Source organism: Peromyscus eremicus, chromosome 8b, assembly GCF_949786415.1.
Source record: "Peromyscus eremicus chromosome 8b, PerEre_H2_v1, whole genome shotgun sequence".
Lineage (NCBI taxonomy): Eukaryota > Metazoa > Chordata > Mammalia > Rodentia > Cricetidae > Peromyscus > Peromyscus eremicus.
This window is the reverse complement of record NC_081424.1, coordinates 61,092,483-61,113,362: the sequence shown is the minus strand read 5'-3', so window position 1 is coordinate 61,113,362 and position 20,880 is coordinate 61,092,483. Positions and strand designations below refer to the sequence as shown.

Sequence of the window (20,880 nt, the reverse complement as noted above, 5' to 3'; positions counted from 1 at the left end):
CACAGTAAGGTCAAGGGTCTGAGTGCAGGGAAATCGATGCCCTACTTTCCATGCTTGGCGTGAAACTCTCATTTAGATGAGTCTAGATCAGCAGTTCTCAATCTGTGGGTTGAAACCTCTTTTGGGGTCGCATATCAGATATCTTGCATATCAGATATTTACATTATGATTCATAACAGTAGCAAAATTACAATTATGAAGTAACAACAAAATAATTGTATGATTGAGGGTCACCATAACACAAGGAACTGTATTAAAGGGTCATGGCATCAGGAAGATTGAGAACCACTGGTCTAGGTGAAGGGTAGCTACTTCAGCCCTCTTCCTCAGTGATCTGAGAATTCAGGAAGAATCCCGAGGGAGGCAGAGAGATAGTTGCCAGGGGAGCCATCTGCTTTTATGGTTTGAAAAGTTATAGCAGAGTCTATCCTGTTCTCAAAAGTGACCACAGAGTCGTTGTCAGTGCTGGGAAATGAGATTGACTCTTCTGTGATGGTGTTATGTCTTCAGACTTTGGTGACTTACTAGCTTTATAAGCTTTGTCCCCCTTCCTGCCTTACTTCCTTGGGACTTCTTGGGGATTCCTGTGTAATCATTTACATGTAGGTCTGGTATCTTTCCTCTCTAATTTGTTTCATTTCTTACGTTTGTCTATTTCTCTCTAGAATTTACACCATCCAGCATGATACTATATGTGAGTATTAAAGTTGAGGTAACTTGATTCTTCTGAAATTACTGAAACTGTTCATCTCAAATACTCCTTGGCATTTGCTAAATACTCTTTCTGCATCAATTGGTAGCTGTAATTTTTTTCTGTTGATGTTACTGGCTGTGGTATTTTGACATTTAATAAGGTAGTGTGATATTATAAAATGTATAACTCAGTGAGCTCCTTAAAATATATACATTATGAAAGAATTCTAAATGGAGTCACCAAATAATGGGGGAGACAGTGCCCCAAATGGATGTCTTTCACCACCAAGTGAAATGTCCAGTGCCAGGAATAGATTACATCTATTTGAGTCATTAGCCAAAGGGGACCCATGGAAACTCCAGACATCCCAGGCTACTGGTTGTTGGTTGTTCTCCACAAACTGATGGTCAGGCCCTGTTGCTGAAGGCAACACTTACATATCTCATTGAACACAGGAGAAATGGAGCTGGTGCCTGACTGAAGCCTTCACCCCTACTGACTATGAGCTGCTGGGAAGAAGGTATGTTCTTTTGTGTTTGGTTGTTCTGAAATATATGTTAGGTCCATTTGATTTATGGCATTATTTAACTCCAGTATTTATCTGTTTAATTTTTGGCTGTATGATGTGTCTATTGACAACAGTTGGGTATTGAAGTCATCTACTAATTACTGTGAGATGTGATTTTATTGGAATAGTGTTTCTTTCATAAACATGGGTGCCCTTTTGTTTGGAGCATAGATGTTAAGAATTGCAATATCATCTTGGTGGATTTTTCCTTTGATTAGTATGTGATGTCCTTCCTTATATCTTCTGATTAGTTTTGTTTGAAATCTATTTTGTCAGATATTAAAATAGCTATACCAGCTTGCTTCTTGAATCCATTTTCTTGGAATACCCTTTTCCATCTATTTCTCTGAGGTAATTTCTATCCTTGATGGTAAGATATGTTTCTTGGATGAAGCAGAAAGATGAATCCTGTTTTCTAGTCCAGTCTGTTAGTTTGTCTTTTTATTGGGTAACTGTGATCATTAATATCAAGTGTTATCAATAAGCAGTGTTTATTGATTCCTGTTGTTTTGTTGGGAAAGTGTGAGTCCCCCTCCCACTTTTGATTTACTATTCTTAGATTATTTATTTCTTGTGTCTTTTTGGGTGTGTTTAACCTCTTCAGACTGAAGTTTTCCTTCTGGTGCTTTCTACAGAGTTGGATTGGTAAGTAAATATTGCTTAAGTCCAGTTTTATCATGGAATCTTTTTCTTTCTCCATCTATTGTGTTGATAGTTTTGCTGGGTATAATAGTCTAGCCTGGCATCTGTGGTCTCTAAGAGTTTGTAGAACATCCATCCAGGCCCTTCTGGCTTTTGGAGTCATCATTGAGAAATCAGCTATTATTCTAAATGACCTGCCCTTAATGTGTTTCTTGGTCTTTTTCTTTTGCAGCATTTAATATTCTTTCTTTCTTTGTACTTTTAGAGTTTTGGTTATTATGTGTTGTGGGAAATTTCTCTTTTTTTTCTTTTTAAAGATTTATTTATTTATTATATATACAGTGTTCTGCCTGCATGTGTCCCTGCAGGCTAGAAGAGGGCACCAGATCTCATTACAGATGGTTGTGAGCCACTATATGGTTCCTGGGAATTGAACTCAGGAAGCAGTCAGTGCTCTTAACCACTGAGCCATTTCTCCAGCCTGGAAATTTCTTTTCTGGTCTTGTCTATTTGGTGTTCTGTTTGCTTTTTATACCTTGATAGACTCCTCCTTTCTTTAGGCTGGGGAAATTTTCTTACATAATTTTGTTAAAAATATTTTCTGTGCCTTTGACTTGGGTTTCTTCTCTTTCCTCTATTTCTGTTACTCATAGATTTAGTGTTTTCCTAGTGTCACAGATTTCTTGGATGTTTTGTGCCTGGATTTTTTTTTTTGATTTAACATTTTCTGTAGCATGAATTGTTAGAAGGTCTTATTAATGAAAACAAACCTGGAGACAGATATTGGGGTGAATGCTGGAAGATCAGAGAAGCAGAACAAGCCAGTTCCTCAGCTGATCCTGTTTCTTCAGACTGGAAGCCTCTGTGTCCTCATCTAAATGGGTCTCAGCTGGACTGCTGCTAAAAGCCTAAAAGCTTAACCAGGCTCGTTCCTGGTTTTCACGCCTTATATATATTTCTGCTTTCTGCCCTCACTTCCTGGGATTAAAGGTGTGAGTCACCATGCCTGGCTGTTTCCAGTGTGGCTTTGAACTCACAGAGATCTGGCTCTTAAGTGATAGGATTAAAGGTGTGAGTGCCACCATTTTCTGGCCTCTATATCTAGTGGCTGTTCTGTTCTCTGACCCCAAATAAGTTTATTAGGGTACACAATATTTTGGGGAACACAATACCACCACAATTTTCTTTGACTGAGGTATCCATTTCTTCTACGTTGTCTTTAATACCTGAGATTATTTCTTTCATGTCTAGTAATCTGTTGGTGAGGCTTACCTCTAATGTTTTTGCTTGACTTCTTAAAATTTTCCTTTCCATTTTTTTCTCAGTTTGGTTTACCTTTAGTGATTCTATTGCTACTTTCATATATTAAACTGTTTTCATTATTTATTCCACTGTTTGTTTGTTTGTTTGTGTTGACACAGACCTCACTAAGTGGTTTATTCATATCCTCTTTAAGGTCCTTGAACATATTAATAATTGCTATTTTTGAAGTCCTTGTCTTTTTTTTTCCTTTTTGATTTTCCAAGATAGAGTTTCTCTGTGTAGCCTTGGCTGTCCTGGAACTTACTCTGTAAACCAGGCTGGCCTTGACTCAGAGAGCCACCTGCCTCTGCCTCCAGAGTGCTGAGATTAAAGGCATGGGTCACAAAATGAAACAAAATAGACAAGAATATGTGAGAGAGATTTGTAGGAAAGGGGTGAGCGTAGGTAGGGATGGGGAAGAGTTAAGAGAGGGTAAGGGAGAGCAATATGCATCTTATACAAGTCTGAAATTGTCAAAGAACAAATTTATTAATAAAAAAGGAAAAGAAAAAGTAGTAGACAAAAAAACCCACAAATAAATGCATGATCCTCCTGTGAAATAAGTGAACACGATTCCAAGCTTGGAGAACCTGAGTGGTACGGTGAAGAGAGAATGGGGCCGAGCTTGACAATGAACAAGTTGTGCTTCTATGCTCTACGCAGTCTCTTCTGGGACTGTAGCTCAGGGAAGGAGGGTGAGGGGAAGGCTTTCTACTGATGGAAGTGGATTGAGGAAAGTGAAATCTGTTGCTAGAAATTTCTCCTTTTGTGTGATCACTGAACAGTTACTGGGAGACATTGTGAGCATGAATCTGATGGTTTGACATGGAGGTCTCTGAGCATCCTGAGACTAGACCTGCCTTCAACTGTGTTAATTCATACCTTGTTTTATGTTTATCTTCTTCTATCGGAAACACCTACAAACCCTATATATATTTTTTAAAGAAAATATAATTCTGTTTATAAATAATTCATCAATATTGACAACTGACAGAAAATGAGGACCCATTTTAAAATAACTTTACTAAGAAACAGTTTATATACTCCTGGCCATAGTGTTAGTACATAATCCAGATTCTTCTTTTAGTCTTCCTGATACTTTTTCTAGGTCACCATTACCCAACTTGGCCATTCTCTGGGCTACTTGGCATGCTTCTGCCTGCTCTCCCTGTTGTTTTTCTTCCTCTTTTTTTTCTATCTAGCAGCTGGAGTTTGCTGTGACTAGAATCCTTGTCTGTATGATAGGTTTAGCATCATGTCTCTAGACTAGGATTGCATGGTGAATACGTTTATATTTTATGGATCTACAAGTCATAAGCATATAGAAATCATTGTTGTATGTTCATATAATATATTCACTGGGGGATATTCCATGACCTAAGGTACCTAGCATGTAGACTAAGCCATGTACTCTGCCTAATTTATCCAGAGATATCAAAGGAAATGAAGGATCTGTACTGCTACATCATTGATCCTCAGTGGGACTTCAGATTGTGTTTGATTTGACTGAGACCACTCTTTGTGGCCCAACTACAAAATCCCCAGAGCTTGGAATATTGCTTGCCTTAAAAAGAATCCAATGTATACTTTTTGTGTGAATGTGCTTGATCTTCCTGGGAGGGTGGTGAGGTCCATGTTTTCTAGCATATTCATGTTTTAAGTAGTTGTTTCAGAACAAGACCAGTTTCATTATTAGTTTCTCAATTAGCTGGAAGACCTCAGATATCTACAAATAGCCAAATTTATTGTGGCCACAGTTGGAATCAAGGTTCATAAAAACAGTTGACGTAGTTTGGAAAATATATTCTTGCAAATATTTAATGACTGATGCTTTCCAGCCCTTAGAGTGAAAACGGAAATCTGGACCAACAGGGACTTAAATGGCTTAGAAAAATGATATTCTAAATGCAGTGGTGTGCAGTTTGCATGGTAGATATTGGCCCTGGTATAATACTACAGTTGCCTTCCTAAAACAACCCCCCTTTCTCAAAGAAGCAAGTTTTATAGTTAGAAACCACAAAAGGTTTCCCTTTATGTGAGCGATTATCCCAGAACTTCAAGTTTTACCCTTTTTGAGGATTGTTTTCTTATTGGCACAGAGCAGAACTTAATATTTTCCAGGGCTGAAATTGGACAAGCATGCTGCAGCTTCTGGGCATGCTTCTGTAAAGTGATCCCTTAGTCGTGTGTGCAGTTACTGTCTTAATTCCTCTAAATTAGAGAGTGTGGGAAGGGCTTGCTTGGGCTTGGTGGGGACAAAATCTGGGGCAGTGGCTCAGTACTGGTATTTCCTACTGCAGTGCACCAGATACTTGCTTTCATTCTTTACCAACAACCCACCTAAGTCTGTATACTAGCAAAAATCCCTTCAAAGTTACCGTTGTCCTCCTCTGTGGCCCTTTTCTAACCTTCTAGGCTTTGCAGGATGCTCACTTCAGAGAATGCTAGACAGTTCTCAAGTGTGGGTGGTCATGAGCACAGCAAACAGCGCATGACTTAGTCATTGAAGTGAGCTTTAAAGTTGAGCTACAGTTGGGTTGAGCCCTATTAAGTCCATCTGGGCCAGAGTGCAGCCTCATTTCCTTGGATAAGGTAAACTACTGGACATTCTTTATTGCTTTTTCATTTTGTCTTTGGTTTTCTATGATTTATAATAGATCATAAAAAAAAAGGAGGAGGAGAATTTATAGTAGATGAGCCTATTCCCCCTCCCCCCCCCCCCCCCCCCATTGCTGAACTTAAGGATTTGAAACACTTCTTGGTATTCTTATATGGACCCAATGCTTTTTAATTGTTAGGCCAAAGAAATGTAGGAATAAACCTTTGAGTTTTACAGAAAATTGTGACAAGGGAAGGTGAGCTCTAAAATGGACGGTACTACTTTCCACTTGAACACTTGAATGCCTGGAGGTCATATGACATCTTTTAATCATCTCATTGCATTTGGAGATTGTTCTTCTCAGGGCTGAGGCCACAGAGGCCCCACAAGCCTGAGCTAACATTGCTACTGCTGTATCATAGCAACCTATAGCTCAGCTTATTGTTTTACCCGCAAAAATTTCTTTACTTCCGGATAAACCATTTATTTAAAAATTTATACTTTAAGTAGTTCAGATGAGAGGTGAAGAGATATTTAGGCTAAAATGTCATTATAATATAAATAATTCATATTTTACGTGCCTGACAAATTTGTATATACAGCTGTTAGTGGCTATGAAATTCTCAAAGTAGAAAATTAAAAGATAAAATAGAGTGCCCTCAATAAAAGAGAGAGAAGACTTAAAATTAACAAGGTTACAAATGAAGAGGTGGCATCACTACCAACCCTACAGAAATAAGGAAATTATAGGTGAACATATGTGCCATGTGTGACAGTAAATTAAATAACTTAGATAAATGGACTCATTCTTAGAAAGACTCAAGTCACCAAGATCAACTCAAGAATAAATAGAAATTTTAATAGATTTCCAGTAAGTAAAGAGATTGTATTAGTAATTTAGAATCTTCTGTCAAGAAACATTTAGCTAGAGTAACTTCTCTGCTTGTCATAATACACAGCTCTGGAGACAAACACTGGTTTTTCCCACATTTTCCCAGCCTACCAAAGAGGAGGAGCATGTTGCATCATTCTGTGAGACTGGGATTACTCCGCTCCCAAACCAAAGAACACCCAAAGAACAGAAAACTAAGACCAATATCTTTTATGACTATGGGTGCAAAACTCCTCAAGCAATTATAATAAATCAGATTCAGCAATATACGTAAAGGATTATTGCTATGTATTACTATGAGCTAGTTGATTTATTACAGGAATTCAGGACTGATTTAACAAGGAAAATTAATACATATAATATATTGTATCAGCCAAGTAAAACAAAAAAAATTATTGTCTCAATAGACAGAGAGAAGTTATTTGGTAAAATTTTAAAACTTGCCCCTGATACCTTCAACAGCATCAACAAACTGGAACAGACCTTAAGCCCATTAAAGTGATGTGTGCAAAACTCACAGCTAACATCATAGTTGGCAGTGAGAGGCAGATGAAAACAAAGACAAGGATGTCCACTCTTTCCTGTTCTCCTCCTGCAGCCAGTGTGCTAGAGTATGCAATCAGGACAGTTAGGCAACACACACACGCACACACACATACATACATATGCTAGGCAACACACACACTCATACACACATACTCTAGGCAACACACACACACATACACACATACTCCAGGCAACACACACACTCAGCAACACACACAGACACACATGCATGCACACACACACACACGTGCACACATACACACTCATACACACTTTTGCCTTTGAGAACTATTACCAGAAGGAGATTTGTGGTTCTTTGGGGGTCATCGTTGTCTCTGTGATTTGGGGTAAACACATTATCTATTGCTGCAGTGAAATGTCATGACCAAAAAGCAAGTTGGGGAGGAAAGGGTTTATTTGGCTAACACTTCCAGATCTTAGTTCATCATTGAAGTAAGTCAGGACAGGAACTCAAGCAGGGCAGAAACCTGGAGGCAGGAGCTGATGCAGAGGCCATGGAGGGAGCTGCTTACTGGCTTGCTCCCCATGGTTTGCTCAGCCTGCTTTCTTAGAGAACCCAGGACCACCAGCCCAGGGATGACACCATCTACTCTGGCCTGGGCTCTCCTCCATCAATCACTAATTATAAATGCCTTATATCCAGATCTTATGGCAGGTCATCTGCACTGCTGTGCCTGTGTTCCATAACTTCCTCCTCTTGCTGTAGTCTCCCAGCTCATGCTGACACCCTGAGTCTTCAGTACCCATGTCCATGCTCATCCTCTAGGAAGGATCTACTTTGACAGTGTTGTAGTGGGTCTGGCCCAGCTTCTTCATATACTTGTTTTTGTCCTGTTTCCTTCAGACTTCCCAGGTCCTAGGTGTCATGTGATATAGACCTTAGCTGAGTTCTGTCAGAATGCTGCACCTCTCCTATGCAGATCCCTCTACAGCTCTGTGGTGTGTCCATCTGCCCTTGGTGGCCTGGTCTGAGGTATTGTCAGAGTAAGGGCTGAAATTCTCACACCAACTAACACGTTATGAAAGAAGACACTTAACCGTGATCCCATTAAATACACCTGTATCATATCAAGATAGAAAAAAACACACCCTGAGCTTTATCTGACGTGAGAAAATGGATCCAAATGGTTTGACCATCATGTGTGGGGTGTGCGGATAGGCCGACTCTTCAGCAAGTCTCCTCTAAAGAGCTGCGAATGGAGCAGGCCTCTTCCTCTATTTACAGCCGCGAGAACACTTCCTGTGCAACACGAAACTTAGCAATGAGGCCACATGGTGGCCCTGGTGAAGCCACGTGGTCCACGTGGTCTTGGGATAGGTGTACTGTGCTGGTTCCTGTGTCGGTTTGTGTCCTGTGGGAGTCCACTTCACCCACTCTTGGTGTTTTTTTTCTCCCTTCAGGTTTCATCTTATCTTAATTCTCTGTTTCCCAAATCACTAATAAATCAAGGATAATTATATAAAACAGAAAAATACAGAAAACATTTTTATCAAAACAAATTTTCAAGAGGCAAACATTATTTAAAAATGAAGTTCATATGATTTAAACAGTTATTTAGAAGTTTTCACTTTCATTAAAATTAAAAGTGTATAATTCCTATTTGATTCATTGTGTTCTAACTTTAAATAAAGATGGCATGGTTTAGTTTTCTTAAGACTAAAGAAATATTATTAAATATTTTCATAGGAAAGAAAAACAGTTTGCAATCCAGTGTCCAGGATCTGCATACCAATGTTAAGATCAGTCATTACAGGTCATGTGTGCTCTGTCTAGACACACAGCTGCACAGAGAGGGACATAATTGTCAGTTATTTGCAAAACAGTCCCTGATGTCACATGGGCCTGTTGTGATTTTCCATCAACTCATTTGATGTCAACTCTAGACCACAGCAGAAGAGCAAAACCCAGGGTGTGAGCATTGTTTTACAGTGCATGAGTTCCCGCCCTCTGGAAGGAAGTGCTAGATAACTTGAAAAGTCCTTCTCCTATCCACAGTGCTTGCTGGTCACTGTGGGCAGCAGCCCCTGTTGCCCATCAGGTGCATACCACAGGGGCCTTTTCTTCAAAATAAAGCTTAGAGAAAGAACCATCATGGGTGGACTCCCGTAGGAAAAAGATGGAGCTTGAGTATTGTTCTTGATTCCACAAAATTATATTGCTTCCCAGCTTTTACCATGCATGTGTAAGTGGAGTCTGCGTGTGGGAGGAAGCCAAGAAAGCAGAAAGTCAACAACAATACAGGAGATGGAAGGTCATAAATGAGAAAGTCACTTAAGGTACAAAATGGAGATATCTCATTTAACTATGCTGAAAATCAGAGCTAACAAGACGTGGGATCTGATCTTCCATGGAGCTTAGTGTGGAACAAACCATGAACATGTGAGCAGAGAAAGTAAGGACCGGCCTGTTGAGTGCTGTGGCCAAGGTGACAGCTGTGTGGGGAGGCAGGAGATCAAAGCTGGGGCAGACTGTGGGTCCAAAAACACTGCCGACCTCAGCAATGAGGGGTGTGTGTGTGTGTGTGTGTGTGTGTGTGTGTGTGTGTGTGTGTGGTGTGGTGTGGTCATGTGCTCCTTAAAGAAACCTGTAATATTGTTTAGAGATGTAATTTTTAAATCACAGAACTTAACTTCTCTGACATGGAAAATTTGGTGACAGAAGCGTTTCTTTTCTTGAATTTGCTGCACAGAGTAGAGAGATGGAATGCCTTGGGAGAGAGAAAGGGAAGGAAGGAGGGAGGGAGCAAAAACTGTCCCTGGGACTCTGTCTGATCTCCCATCTTAGAACAGTCCTGGTGGACAAGCAGCAAAGCCTAGCAGTTTTGCACACAATGGAGCCAACTATGCAGTGTGAGTAATCCAGGGATCCGTGAGTCAGATCTGTGCACAACTGAACTCCTACACAGTCCTCTGAAAACCCACACTGTGTGACATGTGTAGGTGCAGAGCAGTAGGGGACCCTGGAGAGGCTCTTCCTGAGCAAACAGCTTTGCAAGTTATGTGGGAAAGAGGGATAAATGCCAGGCAGGTCTCCACTGTCGGTCGCTCAGCTCTGCTGCTGTCCTCTGCATGGCCCTTGGGTTTCTCCCAGGGGTCTCTAGGGGTTTGTGCAGCACGTGGACACTCAGCGGCAGGGCGACTGTTTGGATTTCAGCTCTTGAGCCTTGGCCATGGAAGATGGTTCAGATTATGTTTAATGGTTGTTGATCTAATATCTGGCTGGCGAGGATATTTGTCCCTGATGGTCTGGCAAAGTTTTCAGGTCTGCAAACACTCATTGCTGTGGCCTCCGGCCCTGAGCACACTGTGGTCACACTGTAGGAATGTGACAGTTGGACCATAATTTTAGTTCTGCTCAATTTCTTTGTAAGTGATTTATAAACCCAACTTGAAAATTTATCTCAAATAAGTTGCAGCATTTTTGTTCTTCTCAGCACATAGGATTCCAATTACACATCTAGTTCTATTATTGAACTTTGCTAATGAAGTTTGTGAATTATAAGAATGGCAAGAATGCTTTACTCAAGGACAAGCAGATTAAAGGGAGCAGCAGAAGTAGATGGGATAAGATCCAATAACAATGTCCCACAGATAAACCACTCATGGTACAGACTTGTGCCAGTGCTGGTACCTTTGTGTTAACTGTGATCAGGAACAGGTTAAGAAGAGGATCAGAGCTGGGACTTCTGTGATACAGTTTGGCTATGATAAAACAGTCTGTGTTTCATAGGAATTACACAATATGCAGTAATTTATGGAAATATAACCTGCAAACACAAAAGAATTAATGGAGTTACTGTTTTATAACTCTAGAGACATTTATCTCTTACTGGATGCTTTTCATTTTTTCCAGCTTTTAAAAAGAAATAATACATATTATTTTGGGAAATAGAGTAAACACGCCAGGTGTGGCCATGAGGTCTGTAATTCCAGCTGCTCAGTGTCTAAGGCAGGAATTGAAGCCAGCCCCAGTTAGCAAATTTCAAAAACTGAGGGCTTGTAGCTCAGAGGCAGAAAGGGTCTGGGTTCGACCCACATCACAACTAAATAGATACATGTAGGGGGGGTGGGCACAGAGAGACAGACAGACAGATGGGAGAAAAAGGGAGGGGGAGAGGGGGTGAGCAAACACAAAGAAAAATCATGATAGTTCTGAGGCACTGAGCCTTCTCCCAGTGGCCATTATGGAAGTTCTCGGGTATTTCTTCCAGAGTATGTATAGGTGTGTATGTGTTACATACTTACGCACATCCACAGGAGAGAAAAATAAGATTCAGATACAAATACCATTCATCACTCTTGTTTTCTACCTAACATCTTTAAATTTAATTGTAGAATGATCATGGGCTATAATCATATAGAAATGAAGTTAATTTTTATATATTGATCTTTGTGATCAGACTGGACTTGTTTATTATGTATAATAGTTTTTGACTGTTTACTTTATGTACATATCATCTGAAAAATAAGTTCCAAGTTTCCCACTCTAGATGAGTTGTATTTCTCTTTATTAATTTCCCTAATTAGCAGCCATCTCTGTTGTGTTACTGATTTTAGTGGACATTTCCAGGACTTTGCCGTCAAGTTGTGGGTATTGCATTCCGGGCCTGGTAGCGCACAGGGATGCCCCCTTTACTGCTAGTCTGTTTGGTGCTTCTGTAATCATGAGAAAGTTTAAATTCTGTGTAATATTTTGTCTTGTTGAGATGATCATGTGGTCTGTGCTTTACTTGGTGTTATAGTACATTGATGAACGTTTTTCTTTCTTTTCTTTTTAAAATTTGTGGTGGTTTGAGAACAACCCCTGTGTATGATTGAATGCTTTGTCTCCAGATGGTGGAACTGTTTGGGAACGGTTGGGAAGCCTTGTTAGAGGAGGTGTGTCACTGGCAGGCTTTGGTGTTCCATTCCCATCATGCTTTTCTCTGCCTCCTGCTTTGAGGTCTGAGAAATGAGTTCTCAGCTATCCTTTGCTCTGGAATCACAGACTTCAACCCTCTGAAAATTGAGCACTAATTAAATGTTTTCTCTGTAAGTTGCCTTGGCCATGGTGTTTTATTACAGCAATAGAAAAATAACTAATACAACGACCCACCAACTTCACATTCCTGGTGAGCACTGCTTGGTCAGTGTGCACACTCCCTTCAAGGATGTCCGACTTTTCGACATTGTGTCATGATGTCATCTTCATGTGTTGGGCTGTGTTTATCTCTCTCCCTAGACACTTACGTGCCTGGCATTGAGTTCCATAGCTACTTGTATTCTGAATCCACTTGTTTATTTCATGTTCACTAAGTGAAAAGCACAGATGCGGCGCGGGACAATCCTGGTGACTGGTACACATTTTGTCTGTTCCTAGTTCTTCATGTCCGCACTGCTCCCTGCGGAGTTGGCCCTGCTGTTCTTTTATTTCTTTTTAGCCGGCAGTCACTACAGCCTCACACTCACCAACACTCTCACACTCTCTTCTAGTCCTATGATGTTGCTGTGGGAAAGGGACAATAGCCAGGGCTGAACGGAGCCGGGGATTCAGAAAGTGGGGAAGCTTGCCCAAGATGCCTGTGGAGCGATGACTCAAAGGTAGTTTTATTGTTGACTTTCAATTCCAAGGAACATATTACCAACACCATGGTCACTGTGCGCTCTAACCTAGCATGGTTGATGATGGATGAGTAGTGCTAATGAAGACTCAGATCGGCCACTTATGTGGAAACCAATCCTTCCCCAGGTCTGAAGTTAGGTGGCTAGGGACCTAGCAGAGCTGATGGCCTTTCTTTTACTTGGATTCCTTTCTCCCCTTCTCTTCCCTCTGCATTTAATTCGTTCTTTGAGAATCTTGTATAATGTGCTTTGATTATATTTAATCTTCTTTCCCGACTCTTTTCAGATGTACTTCTGTTTCTATGCTCACCCAATTTTTTAAAAAACAAAAAACAAAAACAAACCCCCCCCCCCCAGTTCAACCTGTCCTGCCCACATACTCTTGGATGTGTGGCCATCCACCAAAGCATGGTTGGCCTATCAGTTGCTACCACCATAAAGAAAACTGACTCTCCACCTCCCAGGAGCTATCACTTGCCAACAGCTCCTCGTTAGGGGTGGTGTTTGATGCCCACCTCCCCTCTCCATGCTGGACTTTTGTCTAGTTTGAGCTTGTACGGTCTTTGTGCATGCTGTCATACTGCCGTGAGTTCACACCTGCTTAAGTTTTAGTTTTTCACATTCTCTATTGTCAACTGGAAGATAAAATAGCTCTTTTTTGCTTTAACTGATATATATATATATATATATATATATATATATATATATATATATATATATATATATATATTGAGACAGGGTTTCTCTGTGTAGCTTTGCATCTTTCCTGGAACTCACTCTGTAGCCTAGGCTGGCCTCAAACTCACAGAGATCTGCCTCCCTCTGCCTCCCTAGTGCTGGGATTAAAGGCGTGTGCCACCACCACCTGGCAATTATCCTTATCTTTTAATTTATTGAAAATTAAATTTAAATGGAATTTAATAATTTATTACTTAACTGAAAAAGCCCAAAGTTGTGATAAATGTCTGTTTCTTCCTGGACAAGTAAAAGCTCCTAACAATTGTGTGTTACAGAGTGTTGTTGTGCATGCTCTTATAGGTTTGCTATAGGTGTGCTCTCCACAGGTTTGCTATAGGTGTGCTCTCCACAGGTTTGCTATAGGTGTGCTCTCCACAGGTTTGCTATAGGTGTGCTCTCCACAGGTTTGCTATAGGTGTGCTCTCTATAGGTTTGCTATAGGTGTGCTCTCCACAGGTTTGCTATAGGTGTGCTCTCCACAGGTTTGCTATAGGTGTGCTCTCTACAGGTTTGCTGTAGGTGTGCTCTCTATAGGTTTGCTGTTACTGGGAAGAGGCTTAACTCCCACCGGTTTCTGTGGTTACTGCTTTTCTATCTCACCTTTTCCTTCTCTTGTACTACGTCATTTCATTTTCCAGTGATATTTTGAAGTTACATGTTATATCTTATAATGTCTGTTTTTTCTTTCCATGTGAATGGAAGTTTGGTTTGTTGTAAATTTTCCATTGCTATAAACTTACTAACAACTCATTAAAAATCTCCTTTGATTTTGGCATCTAAGCTGGGTAATTTGCTGTTCTTTAAAAATTGCCTCTTGCTGGGCAGTGGTGGCACACGCCTTTAATCCTAGCACACGGGAGGCAGAGCCAGGTGGATCTCTGTGAGTTCGAGGCCAGCTTGGTCTACAGAGTGAGATCCAGGAAAGGCACCAAAACTACACAGAGAAACCCTGTCTTGAAAAACCAAAAAAAAAAAAAAAAAAAAGCCTCTTAAGCATTGCCTTTATTTTTATCTTCTGAATTCTATTGGATATAGTTTTGAATATATCAAATTTGGACATCCTTCTATTTTAAAATCAGTTATCTTTCTCAGCTGAGCCTGCAGGTAGATAATCCTAACAGCATGTGTTTACCACACTTCTCTACTTCTCATTAATAAGTGTACAAAGTTCCTGCCACTGCTAATTCTGTGTGTTTCCCTTTGATTCTCTTGGACAGTTGTGGAGGGTAGCCAGGCTTGCTAAATTTCACTGTTATCAGTTATTCACTTAAGAAAGCAAAGGTTTATTAACATCAGTCTGAAAGATTGTCAATCCAGAAAGCTACTGATAGACTGATAATGAAGATTGGTATAACTCTCCACCCAGCCAGATCTCTCTCCCACATCCTTCTCCAGGGTCTAGTCCCATGAGTCTTCCTGACTCTCCCCATCTATTCCTTTTCCCCAGCTTGCCATAACTAGCTCAGATCCCAAATCCAGTGCACTAGCTTTGTCTGGCCACCCTTGCCTGAACCACAACCAACCTCTAGTTTTTGCCCAGGACCCACCCTATCTACCTCCAATCTACAGGTTTCTCATAGGCCACATGCAACCTTCCCATCCAGCCAGATCTATCCTCATACTACAGGCTTTGAGCAGGAAGCATATTCTGCTCCCCAGCCCAGTGTCCTCTGTTCACCTGACTTGATTCTACCCAAGCCATTTTAACCTCCAGGCCCAACCTGCCCACACATCATCTTTTCTGCCACAGTCTGCTCTATCCATATGACTTAGAACTGACAAAGCAAGTCCACATGCCCAGATCTCATCACAAAATTACAAGTAGTGTGAAAGATCAAGCCAGTATTTAACTTCCAAATCTACCAATCCTGTAGAAATATTTGCCACTAAGAATTACATAGATGAGCTGGGTGGTGGTGGTACAAGCCTTTAATCCCAGCACTCAGGAGGCAGAGGTAGGTGGATCTCTGTGAGTTCAAGGCCAGCCTGGTATATAGAGCGAGTTCCAGGGCAGCCGGAGCTACACAGAGAGACCCTATCAAGACTTGAAGATAAAATAAAGGATCCAAACCAAATAAGCAAGGAATATGAACAATTTTAAAAACACAGGGAAGGAATATGAGAAATGTGGGACACTGGAAAAAACCCAAAACTTTGAAATATAGGTATAGAGGAGGGAGAAGAAACCTAAATCAATGACATAGACAAAAATCTTCAACAAGATCATAGAAGAAAATTCCCCTCAATAAGGAAAGACACATCCATACAGATACAAGAAGCATATGGAACACCAAATAGACAAGACCAGAAAAGAAAATCCATTCCATAGCTAAAACACTAAGTATACATAGCAAAGAGTTTTGAAAGTCACAAGAGAAAAACCAAAGTCACAAATAAAGGAAAACACATCAGAGTAATGGCTGATTTCCCAATGACAACTTTGAACAATAGAGCAAGCAATGCATTCCAAGTCCTGAAAGACTAGTACAGCCAACCTGAAATAGTATACCCAGCAAAACTATCTGCCATTATTGAAGGAGAAAATTTTTATGACATAAACAACCTAAAAAATGTATATCCAACATACCAAACCAAAGGAAAATACAGGAACATTATTTCAGGCTGTGAAGAGAGGAAGGAACATATCAGAGAGACTATGAAAAGAAATATGATGCCATAATTCTTAAAACACAAAGTACGCTGAGAATACAAACAGTTATTCAAAAAATTAACAACATAGTGGCCACAATTAACAAACATATTTCATTAATAACTTTAAATTTCAATGGCTTCAATTATCCAATCAAAAGATACAGGCTGACTAAGTGGAATATGTCTATCTGTTGTCTATAAGAAGCACATCTTATCTTTCAAGATAGACACTGGTTTAGAGTAAAAGGATGGACAAAAATACCATGGGACCAGGAAGCAAGTTATATGGGACCAGGAAGCAAGCAGTTGTCACTGTTCTAATATCTGACGAAATAGACTTCAAACTAAAACTAATCAGAAGATAAAAAGGACACTCCATTTTTCTCAAGAGAGCAGTCAGTTAAGAAGATATTACCATCCTAAACATACTTGCACCAAAGTCTGAGCACCCAATTTCATAAAAAATATATACTACTGGAATTAAAGATACAGACTAACAATCCATTAATGGTATGTTATTTCATTACTCCACTTCCTTTAGTAAACAGACCATCTGAATAAAAACAGAGAAATATCAGAATTAATTGATATCACACATTAAATTGACAGTTATCTACAGAAATTCCAGCTAAACAACAAAGAATACACATTATACACATCAGCACATGGAAGCTCTTCTAAAATAGACCACATACTGGGACAAAGACCAAATCTTTACAAATTCAAAAAATATTTAAATAACTCCTTGTATCCTATCTGACCACAATGCAATAAAAACATAAAATCGACAGCAAACAAGTCTCTAGTAAATACAAAAACTCATGGAGATTAAACAACTCATTACCAAATGGTGATGAGTCAGAGATGAAATCAAGAAAGAAATAAAAAAAAAATTCCTAGAACTAAATGGAAAAGAAACCATAATACAACAAAACCTCTGGGATCGATAGAAAGCAGTCCTATGGGGGAAATTTATAGCTCTAAATCAGAAAGAGCACAAATAAATGACTTAATGATGCAACTCAAAAAGTTGAAAAAATAAGAACAAACCCAGTCAACAGCAAGAAATAATACAAATCAGAGCAGAAATCAATGAATTAGAAACAAAGAAAACAATACAAAGAACCAACGAGCCTAGAGCTAGCTCTTTGGGAAGATAAACAAGATGAACAGACTCTTTGTCCAACTATCCAAAAGAAAGAAAAGGACCCAAATGAACAGACTTAGAAATTTGCAGGGAAACCACAACAGACACTAAAGAAATTCAGAATATAATAAGGTAATATTTTAAAAACCTGTCCTCCATTAAGCTGGAAAACCAAAAAGAAATGGATGAATTTCTAGATTCAGCCAGACCACCAAAATTAAAGCACGGAGAAATAAAAAAGCTAAAGAGACCCATAACAAATGAGGAGATTGAAACAGTAATAAAAAACTTGGCAGCTGAAAAAAAAGGAGGTAGGGTGAGAGGATTCACAGCAGAATTTTATTAGATATTAAAAAATCTACAGCCAGTCATTTTTAATTCATTAAAAAAAATAGAAACAGAAGGACCACTCCCAAACTCCTTTTACATAGCCAGTATCACTGTAATACCCAAGTCAGGTAAAGACACAACAATGAAAAAGAATACTACAGAACAATATTCCCGATGAACATAGACTCAAACATGCTCAATAAAATATTTGCAAACAGAACATAGACATGTATCAAAAAGATTATACACCATGAACAGGTTGGCTATATATTTAAATGCAGGGATGATTCAGCATACACAAGTCAATAAATGGTAATATGTCACATAAATGGACTTAAAGATAAAAATCACATGATCATCTCAGTAGACAGAGAAAAAAATCTTTGACAAAATCCAACATGCCTTATAATAAAAGTTCTAGATAGAGTAGGGCTAGAGGGAACATACCTCAACATAATAAAAAGCTATATACAAGAAACCCACAGCCACCATCATCCTAAAAAAAGCTTGTAGCAATCCCATTGAAGTCAGGAATAAGACAAGGATGTCCAGTACCCCCACTCCTTTTCAATGCTGTACTTAAGTACTAGTTGGAACAATAAGACAAAAAAATTCAAAGGAAAAAAATTCAAATAGGGAAAGAAGTCAAACTATCCCTATTTTCAGATGACATGATACTAGACGTTAGAGTTCCTAAAAATTTTATCAGAAAACTTCTAGAAACAATAAACAAATTCAGCAGTGTGGCAGGATACAAATAAACTTGTACAGATCAATAGCTTTTCCATACACCAACAGCAAACATATGGAGAAAATGATGATGGATGGATGGATGGATGGATGGAGCCAAAAGAGTTTGAGAGGTAATTCAGACCCAGTCTGGTCTTCCATTCACTTGTGGTTGTGATTTGTATGGAATATCTTCTTTCCATTTCAATTTATTCATGGTTTTGTATCTAAAATGAGTTTCTTGTAGACAGCATATAGGTGGATCACTTGTTCTAATCCATTGTTCCAATCTCTACCTTTTTTTGTTGTTGCAGAATTCAATCTACTTGCATTTAAGGTAATTATAGATAAGGAGGGAGGTTATTTCTGTACTTTCTTCACATAATTTTCAGCTTTCCCCCTTTCCTTTCTCGCATATGTTCTTCCTTTGTCAATTCTTGTAATAAAATGGTTCAGAGTATTTCCTTTTGTGTATATATTATAGATACTGTATTTGTAGAGATTACATTTAACCTCTTAAAGTTGAAACTTTTGAATTTTATTTATACTAGATTAACTTCAATAGCATACAAAACTATGCTTTTTCTATCACTTCTACTCCTGCCTTTTTCAACTTGTTTAAACTTTTTTTATTTTGGAGAATATATCCATGCCATAATGAACATGTGGAGGTCAGAGAACAGCTTTGTGGAGTCTGTTCTCTCCTTCCACCTTTATGTGGGTTCCTGAGATTGAGCTCAGGTTGTCAAGCTTGAGTATCTCACTGACCTTCTTTCAGTTATTAAAATTAAAAGTGACAATGTTATGTATATAGTGTGTCCATCAAAATATAAGCCAATAATAATTTTAAAATTCACTTGCTTCTTAAATTATATATGAAAATGTGGAGTTGCAAATTCAAGTTACAATATTAATTTTTTGACACTAATAATTTCTTAATAATGTGTTTGTCCCTTAAAAATAGTTACTAAGGGCCTGGAGAAAATGGCTCAGGGGTTAAGAATTCTGATTGCTCTTCCAGAGGACTTGGATTCAGTTCCCAGCACCTATACAATGGGGCACAACCACCTGTAACTCCAGTCCCCGGGAATCTGACACCCTCTTCTGGCCTCCATGACACTGCATTCATGTGGTGCACAGACATACATGCAGGCAAAACACCCATACACATAGAAATAGTCTCCAAAATTATAGAGTTCTGTTACTGTAAACTTAATTTAATAGTTGCTCATATATTTACCTTTATTGTGACCTTTATCCTCACATGGCTTTGAGTCCATGTTTAAAGTCTTTTTACTTTACCTGTAAGTGGGTTCCCTCCAGCATTTCTACAGGACGGGTCTAGTGGTAATGAACTCCCTTGGTCTTTCCTTATCTGGGAAGTCTCAATTTCCCCATCACGACTCCATTGTGTTTACTAGATACAGGACTCCCGCTTGACAGGGGCCTTTTCTTTTAATCTCTTTAGTCTGTCACCCACTGAGAGCGCCCTGTCTGTCTGTCTCTGGGATTCAGCCTGGTTTGGGCTTTTGAGATTGACTACATCATGGATGAGTGAGAATCTCTTCCAGTTCATCATGGGAGCTTGTTGAGCACAGATGTTTATATATCTTTTATTAATCTTGGAATATTTTTGTGCCATTATTTCTTTGAATATTCTTCTTGATTCCTTTTTTCTTGTCCTAAAAGTCCTGCAGGTACATGGTGGTCTGCTTGACAATGTCCCACGGGTCCTGTGATCTCCATTTCTTTTTCTTTTTATGGAGATAAAATCTTGTCACCCAGGCAAGATCAAAGCATTTTGGATTCTAAAGCATCAGTGGAATGTATCTGGGACTAATGAAGTATATGTATCACACTATTGCAATAGATCTTACTAATTTAATGAATTTTCTCTTTGATTTGAAACATTACAAATAATGTGTAAAGTTTGTGGCCACTTTTCTCGTTGGTTACTTGTAAATGAAAAATGGTTAGTCATAATATGGTACTCTACTTTGTATTACAGCTTACCACTGCCACCTTGGATGGGAAACTTCAGCTGTTTGTGGTTGAGTGACTGCTGACCTGCTGATAAGAATACAGGAAGAAACGAGAAAGAATTCATGGTTTAGCCATTGAGGCAGATGGGACAGTTTTTACAGGAGGCTTGTGTTAGATTCCCCTTCTGTAGGACTCACCCTCATCTGAGCTTCCCTCCTCTTAAGAAAACCCTCTTAGAAACAATGGAAACAATAGCCCATCTGTGCTGGTATTCTTCAATAAAGATGAGCCCGTGTCTGTTTCATGGTTGTAGCTGGAGAGGAGGTAGAGAGGGATAAAGAAAAAAAGGTGGGGGCATGGAGCAGCACCTGACACTACAGAAGCCAGCTCATCTTATTCTGCACTCTGTAGATTTTTGCTTCATGCCTGCCACTGT

At 39.3% G+C, this 20,880-nt stretch overlaps 1 long non-coding RNA gene across 1 annotated transcript; it reads left to right on the top strand.

Annotated features, from left to right (window-relative positions):
- Positions 1–700: 700 nt before the first annotated feature.
- Positions 701–20,746, top strand: LOC131918690 (uncharacterized). Its single transcript, XR_009381057.1, has 2 exons — positions 701–1,907; positions 20,470–20,746. It is a non-coding gene; the product is annotated as an uncharacterized LOC131918690 (long non-coding RNA).
- Positions 20,747–20,880: the final 134 nt, after the last annotated feature.